We start from the raw sequence: 11,532 nt of genomic DNA, 5'->3' as shown, positions 1-11,532 counted from the left end.
TACCATACTTGTATCGCGCCTTTCTCAACCCCCAAGGGGACTCAAGGCAGCCTTACAAAGGCAACAATTCAATGCTGCATGAATACATACATCAATTGATAAACAAAACATTAAAACCATTCAAATAAAACATAACATTAAAACAACAATTAAAATCACATAGTCCAGGTCATATTCCAAGGCCAGTCCAGGTCATCATTAAAATTAAATTACCATCTCTTACTGCCTCATTCCCATTTTTGACCAAAAGCCTGATTCTGGAGCCAAGATTTTAGTTTTTTTCCTGAAGGCCAGGAGAGAGGGGGCCAATCTAATTTCACTGGGTAGGGGGTTCCATAGAGGAGGGACCACCACTGAGAAGGCCCTGTTTCTCATCCCCAACAGTCGGGGGTGGGACCGAGAGCAGGGCCTCCCCTGATGATCTTAGCCTCCGAGGTGGATCATAGAGGGAGATACATTCGGACAGCTAAGCTGGGCCAGAACCGTTCAGAGCTTTGTCGGCTAAAGCCAGCACTTTGAATTGTGCTCGATAGCAGACTGGCAGCCAGTGGAATGGGCGTAACGGGGGTTGTGTGATCCTTGTACCTTAATTAGGTGAGCAGCCTGGCCGCTGCCCATTGTAATAATAATAATAATAATAATAATAATAATAATAATCTTTATTTATAACCCACCTCCATCTCCCCAAAGGGGACTCGGGGAGGCTAACATGAGGCCAAGCCCAAAATAATACAACATAATTAGACACAAAATAACAGAAAATACATCATAACAAAATATATAAAATAAGAAATAAAATAAACAATATAAAACGGCATAATAAAATCAGATAAAATGTTAAAAGCTTAAAACCCTGGGTGAGTTAGAGATAAAAAATGCATTTGTGAGAGAGGAGCCCGAGAGGGAGGAGTAATGGAGTTTGGCCTTTATAGGGAACAGGGGAAGGTACTTTATTGGGGGAACAACTGTAGATGGAAATAGACAAATGGGTTGAGTGGTCACTCTCCAAAGGCACATTGGAAGAACAAAGTTTTTAAAGCCTTCTTAAAGGCTGCTAGGGTAGGGGCTTGCCTGATATCCCCGCGTAACAAGTTCCAAAGGCGGGGGGCCACAGCGGAGAAGGCCCTCTCCCTCATACCCATAAATCGAGCTTGTGATAGTGGAAGGGGCGAGAGGAGGGCCTCTCCAGAAGATCGAAGAGATCGTGTAGGTTTGTGGTAGGAAATGCAGTCACAAAGGTAGGTGGGTCCCAAACTGTTTAGGGCTTTATAGGTGATGACCTGCACCTTGAATTGGTACTGGAAGATTAACGGCAGCCAGTGGAGCTCCTTAAACAGGGGGGTTGACGGCTCCCTGTAATTTGCCCCGGTTAAAAGTCTGGCTGCCGAGTGCTGGACTAATTGAAGTTTCCGGGCCGTCTTCAAGGGAAGGCCCATGTAGAGTGCATTGAAATAGTCAAATCTAGAGGTAACTAAGGCATGGACCACCGTGATCAAATCAGATTTCGCGAGGTATGGTCGCAGCTGGCGCATGAGTTTTAATTGTACAAAGGCCCTCCCAGCCACCGCCGACACCTGCGCACCAAGCATCAGCGCTGAGTCCAGGAGAACCCCCAAGCTGCGGACCTGCACCTTCAGGGGGAGTGCAACCCCATCAAGCGCAGGTTGCCACCCAATACCCCGGTCATTGTACCATTTGAAACTTCTGAACAGTCTTCAAAGGCAACCCTACATAGAGTGCGTTGCAGTAGTCTATTTGGGATGTAACCAGTGCATGGACTACCATGGCCAAGTCTGACTTCCCAAGGTACGACCGCAACTGGCGCACAAGTTTTAATTGTGCAAAAGCTCAAGCAGGTGTCCCCAACAACACCTTTTGGGAACAATCCTCCAGGAAGGACCAGACCCATAGCAAAACAATGCCCCCAAGCCCCATTCCCACGAGGCGTCCCAGAAGGATATGGTGGTCAACAGTATCAAAGGTAGCTGAGAGGTCCAGGAGAACCAACAGGGACACACTCCCCCTGTCAAGTTCCCTATGCAGATCATCCACTAAGACAACAAAGGCTGTTTCAGTTCCATGGCCCAGACTAAAGCCAGACTGGGCGAGATCCAGATAATCAGTTTCCTCCAAGAACACGTGGATTTACAAGGCTACCACACGTTCCATGACTTTGCCCAAAAAGGCTCCCCTTTGAATACTGCCTGAAAATTGTTCAATTGAGTGGGGTCCAGAATTGTTTTTTTCAACAGCGGTTTTTTAAGCTGGCTGGAATCTTGTCTTCCTGTAAGGAGGCATTAACCACCACCTTCACCCACTCTGCCAAACCCCCTCTGGCCTCCTTTAACAGCCAGGATGGACAGGGGTCTAGGATGCCTGTGGTTGCCCTCCTTCTCCAAGGATCTTGTCCACATCCTCGAGCTGCACGCCACCAATTGAAATGATTCTATCAAAACTGGACAAGCAGGTGCTTATGTTACATCCTCAGAGACTGCTGTTAATATGGTGTCCAGGTCGGACAGGATCAGAGCGACTTTGTCCACAAAGAACTGAGCCAATGCTTCACAGCGAGCTGTTGAGTGGTCAGGGATCTCGTCTTGTGAAACAGGATTTAATAGCCCTCTGACTACTCACTACAGCTCTGCTGGAAGGTGCTTTGTGGATGCAATATTGGCCACAAATAGAGTTTTTTTGTGTTGTCTATTGCCACAGCATATGCCCTTACATAGGCACACAGCCATGTTCGGTCTGACTTGTTGCGCCCTGAATGCCACACGTACTCTAGACGTTCCCCTTAGGTTCCCCTTAGATTTGCTACAACTCAGAAACAATTTGAAGGCACACAATAACAACTGCCATTTCATAGTTTGAAAGATATTAGACAGACTGACTATTGCATAGCTTCTATCTTTATTACTGAAGATAACACAGCAAACAAAAGATGTAAATACACTGAGATATTAGTAATCAAATGTTGCATCCATTTTTGGTGTACATCTCGCTACTGTGATATGATAATTAGATTACTTTATGTGGTGAGATATTATTACATAGTTTATTAGTGCATATAACACAGATGTATTCATTTTGAAAAAGTACTCAGCAGGAACATTAATTACTTAAAAGCACCTATTGCTTACTTTGTTACAGTAAAAACTTCTCACAGTGCTATTAGTCTCTGGAATTCCGATTCTGGAATTTAAATTGCATTAGCTAGAATTAGCCAAACGGCTGACATAAGCTGGTAGTTATCTAAGTGCAGCTCCCAGATGGAACTCAGGTCACTGTCAACCGTAACAGAGTGCAATCAGGCTTCTTTCGCTAAACTTGGTCTTTCTTTTTCATTGTACTCCAAATGAGATATGATCTGTTTCCATGCAAGCCACTATGATTAGCATGTCCCCTCCTCTCCTATTCTGATCCCAGTTCCTTGACTTTCTTCAGTAATTGTTCCAAGTCTTTGCTATTTCCTACTATCTGCATATCTTACATTATTGATGTTCCTTTTTTAAATGTTCATGTTTCCTTTTTCCAGGTTTAATATTGCTTTGTGTATGGTATTTTTGGCATAAAGGTTAAACAGATAGAGTGATTAAAACATCCTTACCTGATCCCCTTGCCAATCATAAACCATTCTGTTTCTTCATATTTTAACCCAACAGTAAGCCACTTAATTGTTCTATTTATTTGGGTGGTGCTTCTGTTTAATCAGTTGCCTGTCCTGAGGCAGACATTGTTCGAAATAGCAATCTTCTCAAATATCCACTAGCTGTTTGTTCTGTATTAGATATGTGTATATTGGTATGCAATTTTACCTTTATCTTGGGAGGGGCTGCAGACCTTGTGTATAGAACTGGGCTTGTTCAGGGCGCAGACTCCATTTTGGAACTGTTTTTGTATTCAGACTTCAGTAGGAACAGTATGCTGTACAGAAGCCATGAGACTCCTTTGAACTTTCAGACTAGACAGAAAGTTATTAGACTCTCAGAACAGAGAGATGTTTTGGACTATGGACTATTGATTTTAAGAATGATGTCCTGTGTTACCTACACAGAGAAACTACTTCAAATCCTATCTGTAACTGGATTTATATGCAAAGAACCTGTATGCCGAATACATTAAGTTTGTGAGTAAATTAACTATGTTATTTTTTTAAGAAGACTGCTTATTTTTGTCTCTTGAGAGCATGATTTAAAAGTACATACATTTTAAGGGAGAGTAGTTTTTTGGGCAACTAAACAGAACACTCCTGAAACTCTGCTGAATGGATATTGAGGGTTTCCAATATGTGGGCCATTTTTTGCTTTCCATATTTGTTGACAGGTTTTAGTTAAAACTTGAGTGGGTTCTGTCTCTATAACTTGAAGTACTTCAATTGGTATGCCATCCCTGATTATATATTTCTCCCAAGTGCTCTGAGTATTCACTTTCTAAAACTGGGGATTCATCATCAAAACGTTCTTCCTTTAATAAATCTGTCATCCTTTAATCTCTCATTTATTCTTCAGTGTACTGTTTCCATTGTCTTTTTATTTCTATTTGGCCTTGTAATGTGTTCCTCTGCTGAATGTATTGGTTTCCTATTCCTGGTTTCAATTTCTACTTGATTTCTTGGATCTTGCAGAAGAGGTATGTTTTTCTTCCTTTTTTGTTCTCATCTCCCCCGCCTCCCCTCTTCATTGATCATTATAGTAGTTCTCTTTGTTCCTGTCCACAAGTCACTGACCAGTTGTATTCAGGATCCTAGCCCTATTTCTGACACTTTCTACTTTTGCCTCTCATCTGTCCTTAACTGCTTAAGAGTTTAACCTGTCATCTTTTGGACTGCAAATAGTATCTTTTTGCATTCTTTGACAAAATTTGGGCTTCAGTCCAGAATTCTTCTGACTTCTAATCAGTTAAGTTTAATCAAGCAAATCTATTTTTTCACATTGCCTTTATATTCCATGGGGAGGTTCTTTAGGTTGCATTTTGACACCGTTGGTTTAGTCTTCTTCTTCTTTTTTTTTAGATTTACCACTAATTTCTGACATTAGCAGTTCATGGTCTGTGTCACAATTTGCTCCTGGTTTTGCTGCTACAGAGAGAATTGAGCTTCTCCGTCTTCTCCTTCCAATTATGCAGTCTATTTTATATCCCTATATATAGTCACTGTCGTGTCCCTCACTATTTGCCCCTTTTTCGTTAGGAGGATTAATATTTTGTGTACAGTTTCTGGGGGGGGGGGGGGTCACTCTAGACAGCCTCTTTGCATTTGAAGCCTCCGTCGCCCTGGCCCTTTACGAATCCCCTCAGGGGAGGAGCCTGGTTATTGGAAGAGTCAGCCTTTTCTTGACTGGAAGGTGAAAGGAGAGGATGGCTGGAAGGTCAGCAAGCTGTCAGAGCTGTCCAGTCAGAGCTGTATGAATTGTATTCAAATCCAGTTGGCGCTGTATGAGCTGTATTCAAGTCCAATCAGAGTTAAATATTGATACCATCTTAGAGACAGTTGAACACCACACAAGAAAGAGACAATAAGAAGAAATAAAAGTTCAAGAGCCTAGTTCAGCCAGACCTGTGTCTATCTCTCAAAGACTTTATCTCGCCACATAAAGACTTTGTAATGAGACTCAGAAGGAGAGAAAGCCTAAAATTAATGTCAGTTAATAAATTCTTGTTTCGATTCAATTATATTGTCTCCAATCTGTTCCCTGCCCAACTAGTTCACCTTTTTTATCTTGTCAGAAGTGACTTGAGAAACTGAAAGTTCACCTTCCTTCAGGAGAGACTTGAGTTTACCTTCCAAGTAGTTAAGATAGCATGGGGGCAGAACAGTCACCTATCTGATAGCCCGAAGAATGTGTTTTTGATTAACACAGTGATGGTCTCATCAAATACAGTAAGTCACTTTTCTGCTTCATTTCTTGATCCTAGGCCACATTCTCCTACCTTCTCTTTGGTTCTGCTGTTTCTTAGCCAGTGTGACTTACATAAAAGTCACAAAAATAAAAAGATAAAAACAGCATCAAAACACACAAGCAATTACACCATATTAAACATTCAAACCACATTAGAATCATAGAATCATTGAGTTGGAAGAGACCTCGTGGGCCATCCAGTCCAACCCCATGCCAAGAAGCAGGGACATTGCATTCAAAATACTCCTGACAGATGGTCATCCAACTTCTGCTTTAAAGCCTCCAAAGAAGGCACCTCCACCACACTCTGGGACAGAAAGTTTCACTGCCGAACAGCTCTCACAGTCATGAAGTTCTTCCTAATGTTCAGGTGGAATCTCCTTTCCTGTAGTTTGAAGCCATTGTTCTGTATCCTAGTCTCCAAGGCAGCAGAAAACAAGCTTGCTCCCTCCTCCCTATGACTTCCCAGTGTGTGGTTTATTGACTGTTTATGTCAAGTATTCCCACACTTGTCCTACTATAAGTTTTCAGCATACATTAACCTTTAAAAAGGATAGACGAGGGAAAAGATTAAATCTCAAGCAATGTGTTTCTTATTTGGATCTTGTCCCACTATTTATATTACTCTTCAGCCTCAGTTACAAAGGCAAACTTACCACTTAGTGTTCTCACCATGGTTGGTGTCACTTACATGGCCTTCTTCCCATACCATACTAGACCATGTCATGGTATTGTTAAAAAACCAGAAAATTTGACATAAATCTGCAACTATAAAGGAAAACGACAGGCACAAAACAGTGTGTGCTTGTAGCATGGCACATAATACCATGTGATTTTGAGGGAATAATGACAGCTATGACTGAAGACTCAATAAGTAAATTAGTATAGACTTTTAGTATGTATATTGATACATTCTATGGGGATGTGAGCTAGGTTTACAAAAATGTTTTGTGGCTATATTATTTATTTTTTAAATAAAGAACAACAAATTTCTGGTTACTGTTTCAAATTTTATGCTGTTTAAAATATTGTACTTTGAGTATTTGGGATATATATACTATTTATAATATGCGTAATATAATGTAACTATTTTTATAATGGGGAAAAAACAGGAAAGTCTCCAGACCTTGCATATTACTTTCCTCAAAATAGAGTTTTTAATGTTGATATGGATTTTTTGTTCGCGAGCCCCTTGTGATATTTTAGGAATGGGCACTGGTGACAACATAAGGATGATGCTACAAGGGACAGCCTCTAGTGATGCCACTAAGCATAATATATTAAGCATCAGTCACAGTTGCACATAAAAAATACAAAGCAAGCTAACAGAAACAAATTGTTGAATGGTGAATCATACAGGCAAATCCAAATTATACAATAGCTCAAGCGGGTGAGCCATTGTATGCATTCAAATACAAATTGGTAATTTATAGCAACACCATTAATTTCACAGCATTTTCTTAGGCAAGATATACTCAGATGTGGTTTTGCCAGTTCCTTCCTCTTAAATATAACCCACAGCTCCAAATATTTGTTGATGATCTCTCATCCAAGTATTAACTTCCAAGATAAGGCTTCAAGGTATTTAGGACTCCCCTTAGGGTGGACACTATTCTTTAATAAGAAGACTGAAGGCAAAATCTAAAAAGTGACATAGATAGATAAATTATAGATTTATTTTCACTCGTGCCTGAGATTCCTTGATCTGGAAATAGAGAATGGGCAAGTGCCTGAGATCTGGGAACATTATCTATTAACAAACAGGAAAACTTTAGAGATACATTAGAGACACGAGGAAAGTGGGGAGGCAGGAAAGATGGGATATAGCTAAGTGATGTGGGATGTTTCAAGTTGTAGTACAAGCACAATTTTCAGTTAAATTAAAATGGGCAACCTGTACCCCTCCAAGTGTTATTGGATTGTTGTTCCTATCACTTCTAGTCAGAAGATAGCCTATGATGAGAGATGATGAACGGTTCAGTCCATGTACCCACTGCAGTGTAGGAATCTATTGTTGACTGCTGGTTTATAAGGATTCACATTAGCTTGGCTAGGAATGGACTTGGAAAGCTATTAACAGCACAAAAAGTGTACCCTAAGAGCCGCATAGTTAAAGCAATGGTATTCTCCATAGTAATCTATGGATGTGAGAGCTGGACCATAATGAAAGCTGAGCGAAGGAAGATAGACGCTTTTGAACTGTGGTGTTGGAGGAAAATGCGGAGAGTGCCTTGGACCACGAGAAATCCAACCAGTTCATCCTCCAGGAAATAAAGCCCAACTGCTCATTGGAGGGAGGATATTAGAGGCAAAGACGAAGTACTTTGGCCACATCATGAGAAGACAGGAAAGATTAGAGAAGAAAATGATGCTGGGGAAAATGGAAGGAAAAAGGAAGAGGGGCCAACCAAGGGCAAGATGGATGGATGGCATCCTTGAAGTGACTGGCTTGACTCTGAAGGAGCTGGGGGTGGCCACGGCCGACAGGGAGCTCTGGCGTGGGCTGGCCATGAGGTCATGAAGAGTCGGAAGCAACTGAACAAATAAACAACAAAACCCAGTTTAAAGCAATCTTTAGGATAAATGATTGTCCATTTTATTGTTAAAGAAAATACCACTTTTTAAAACTTTCTGGAATGACAAAGACATTTTTATTATTATATTTTACAGTTACGCTGAAAGAGGAAACAGTTGGTTTTTGCCATGAAGTGAAAAAGAAGTTCAGTTCACAACAACTGATTTGCTTGTATATATAAAAAAAATGAAGAAATAAGCAGAGCTTGTTTCCTATTCCACTTTGAATCTGGGATGGCCCCTATTTTCTCTGTCTGAAGTGTACAGCTGTTTTCTATTTTGCATCTGAAACTGGCACATCCTTATAAGAACTGTATTACTTCTGTTAGAACAGCACTCTTTGAAGTAACTTGAGCTGAATTATCCAAGTTGTAGAATTCAAGCAATGCCTCCAATTTCCAAAGGCATATAACAATCAGAACTGTTGTAAAGAGGTTAAAGGTCACATTTCATATCCCATACCACTTTTAATTTGAAATAGTTGTATAAAATTGGAAGCATCGGGGGCCAGTGGAGGGGGATGGGAGGACAACCTGGAGCTCATTACAACCCTGCAAAGAGGGGTGAATTCATCAGGGAAGAGGGGGATACATCCCAAGCTGCTTCTATTTTTCCCTATTGATGGGTTTTAGTTAATCTCCTGATTTATGTTATACTCTAAAGAAAACACAGTGCCAAATCCCCCTGCCCTCAAAACATAGTTTTTCTGAGGGTTGACCTCACTCTGAAAATGCCTTGAAACTCAATGGGGGCCCATAATTTGGTGGGGGAAAACATGCAGTAATAGCAGAAGGACCACATCCATTTCTTTGCATTTCCAGTTAAAAGGATTAGCTAACAGGTGATGGGATGTGACTTTGGCTTGACTCCTGGGGGAGCCAATGCCAGCAGACTAGGTGGGCAGTTTATGAAGCAGGTGCTGGCCCTCAAGGGCCTAGTTCCCCCCCCCCCAGAATATTCCAACACCCATCAGTGTCAACAAATGGGAAGCCAGATTTTCCCCACACACTTGCAAACCAACAGGAATATTGGGGTTTGGCCTAATCAAGTGTGATGGGCACAAACCATCCAACCGAAAACCAAATCCAGCACTGAATGTCTAGTTCCAACTTTCCCTCCTTATTTTTACTTCTTTGTTTGCAGGGATCACACCAGGGTGCCTACCAGGCGGAGAATCTGGCCCTCATTCCAGTCAAAGTTGCCCACTCCTGCAATAGACAGTAGTAGGATACACTGGAGGTCAAAACCAGTGGGCTTCCAGAAACTATTGGATTATAATCTGGCATTGTGGCTATGGCCAATGGGAATTTGAATCCAACAGTCAATTGGACTAGTGCAGTGTTTCTCAACCTGGCAGTTAGGTCCCCTGGGGGGTCACAAGGGGGTGTCAGAGGGTTCACCAAAGACCATCAGAAAACGCCCCCAGTGGCGCAGTGGGTTAAACCCCTGTGCTGGCAGGACTGAAGACCGACAGGTTGCAGGTTCGAATCTGGGGAGAGGCGGATGAGCTCCCTCTATCAGCTCCAGCTCCTCATGCGGGGACATGAGAGAAGCCTCCCACAAGGATGATAAAAACATCAAATCATCCAGGTGTCCCCTGGGCAACATCCTTGCAGACGGCCAATTCTCTCACACCAGGAGTCACTCCTGACACGACAAAAAAAATAATCAGAAAACACAGTACTTCTGTTGGTCATGGGGATTCTGTGTGGGAAGTTTGACCCAATTCTATTGTTAATCGGGTTCAGAATGCTCTTTGACTGTAGGTGAACTATAAATCCCAGCAACTACAACTCCCAAATGTCAAGGTCTATTTTCCCCAAACTCTACCAGTGTTCACATTTGGGCATACTGAGTATCTGTGCCAAGTTTGGTCCAGATCCATAATTGTTTGAGTCCACAGCGCTCTGTGGATGTAGGTGAACTACAAATCTAGAACTCAATGTCAATGCCCACCAAACCCTTCCAGTATTTTCTGCTGGTCATGGGAGGCCTGTGTGCCAAGTTTGGGTCAATTCCATCACTGGTGGAGTTCAGAATGCTCTTTGATTGTAGGTAACTATAAATCCCAGCAACTACAACTCCCAAATGACAAAATTAGCTCCCCAACCCCACCAGTATTCAAATTTGGGCGTATTGGGTATTTGTGTCAAATTTGGTCCAGTGAATGAGAAGACATCCCACATATCAGACATTTACATTACGATTCACAACAGTAGCAACATTACAGTTATGAAATAGCAACAAAAATAATTTTAGGGTTGGGGGTCACCACAACATGAGGAACTGCATTAGGGAGATTGAGAAACACTGGACTAGTGGTTCTTAAAACTTTGGTCCTACAAATGTTTTCAACTTCAGCATAAGTGTTTCTGGAGAGCCAAAGATTGAGAAGCCCTGATGTAGAAGGCTACAGATTTCCATCCTTGGGGAGAACAGACAAATACTTAAGCTGGAATAAGGCAGTTTCCTATGTGGTAACCAGCCTTTGTTGCCCAAAGACTCCCAGACAGTATCCATGGCTTTCTGACTACAAAGGAGAGATAGAGTTTTGAGTTTCTTAAGGGATTTGTGTATGTTCAAGATGAATCATCAAATTCAACTGCCTTTTATTGAAGTAGAATTCAATGTGCCTAGGGTTTGATACACTCCAATGAACCTAGATTTATATGTCCATTGAGTCTTCTTCTTGTAAAATCTCAAAGCAACATGGAGACGAGCTGGTTCTGAAATCATCACTCGCCCACCCATCTACTCTTCCCTCTGTTTGCTTTTTAAAATATTTTTCTGTGACAGAGAGCCCTATTTCTTGAAAGCTTGCAAAGAAACTTTTTGTTCTGCTTGGGTTGACCTTCTAAAAGTATTTACCACAATATGGATTTTGGAATCTACTTTATCCGGCATCCCAAGTGGTCAGGAGAATGGCCAACGGTGTTGGCATCGAGACATCTATGACTCAAGCTATTAAAAATGATAACTAAAGGGAACCTCCATCCAAGAGTAGACATTTTTCTGACTTTGGCAAAGAGGTTGGTTGTGCCTCTTTCTCCATGCCAGTTGG

Source organism: Anolis sagrei, chromosome 2 (genome assembly GCF_037176765.1).
Source record: "Anolis sagrei isolate rAnoSag1 chromosome 2, rAnoSag1.mat, whole genome shotgun sequence".
In the NCBI taxonomy this organism is placed as follows: domain Eukaryota; kingdom Metazoa; phylum Chordata; class Lepidosauria; order Squamata; family Dactyloidae; genus Anolis; species Anolis sagrei.
Note: the sequence above shows the minus strand (reverse complement) of the source record.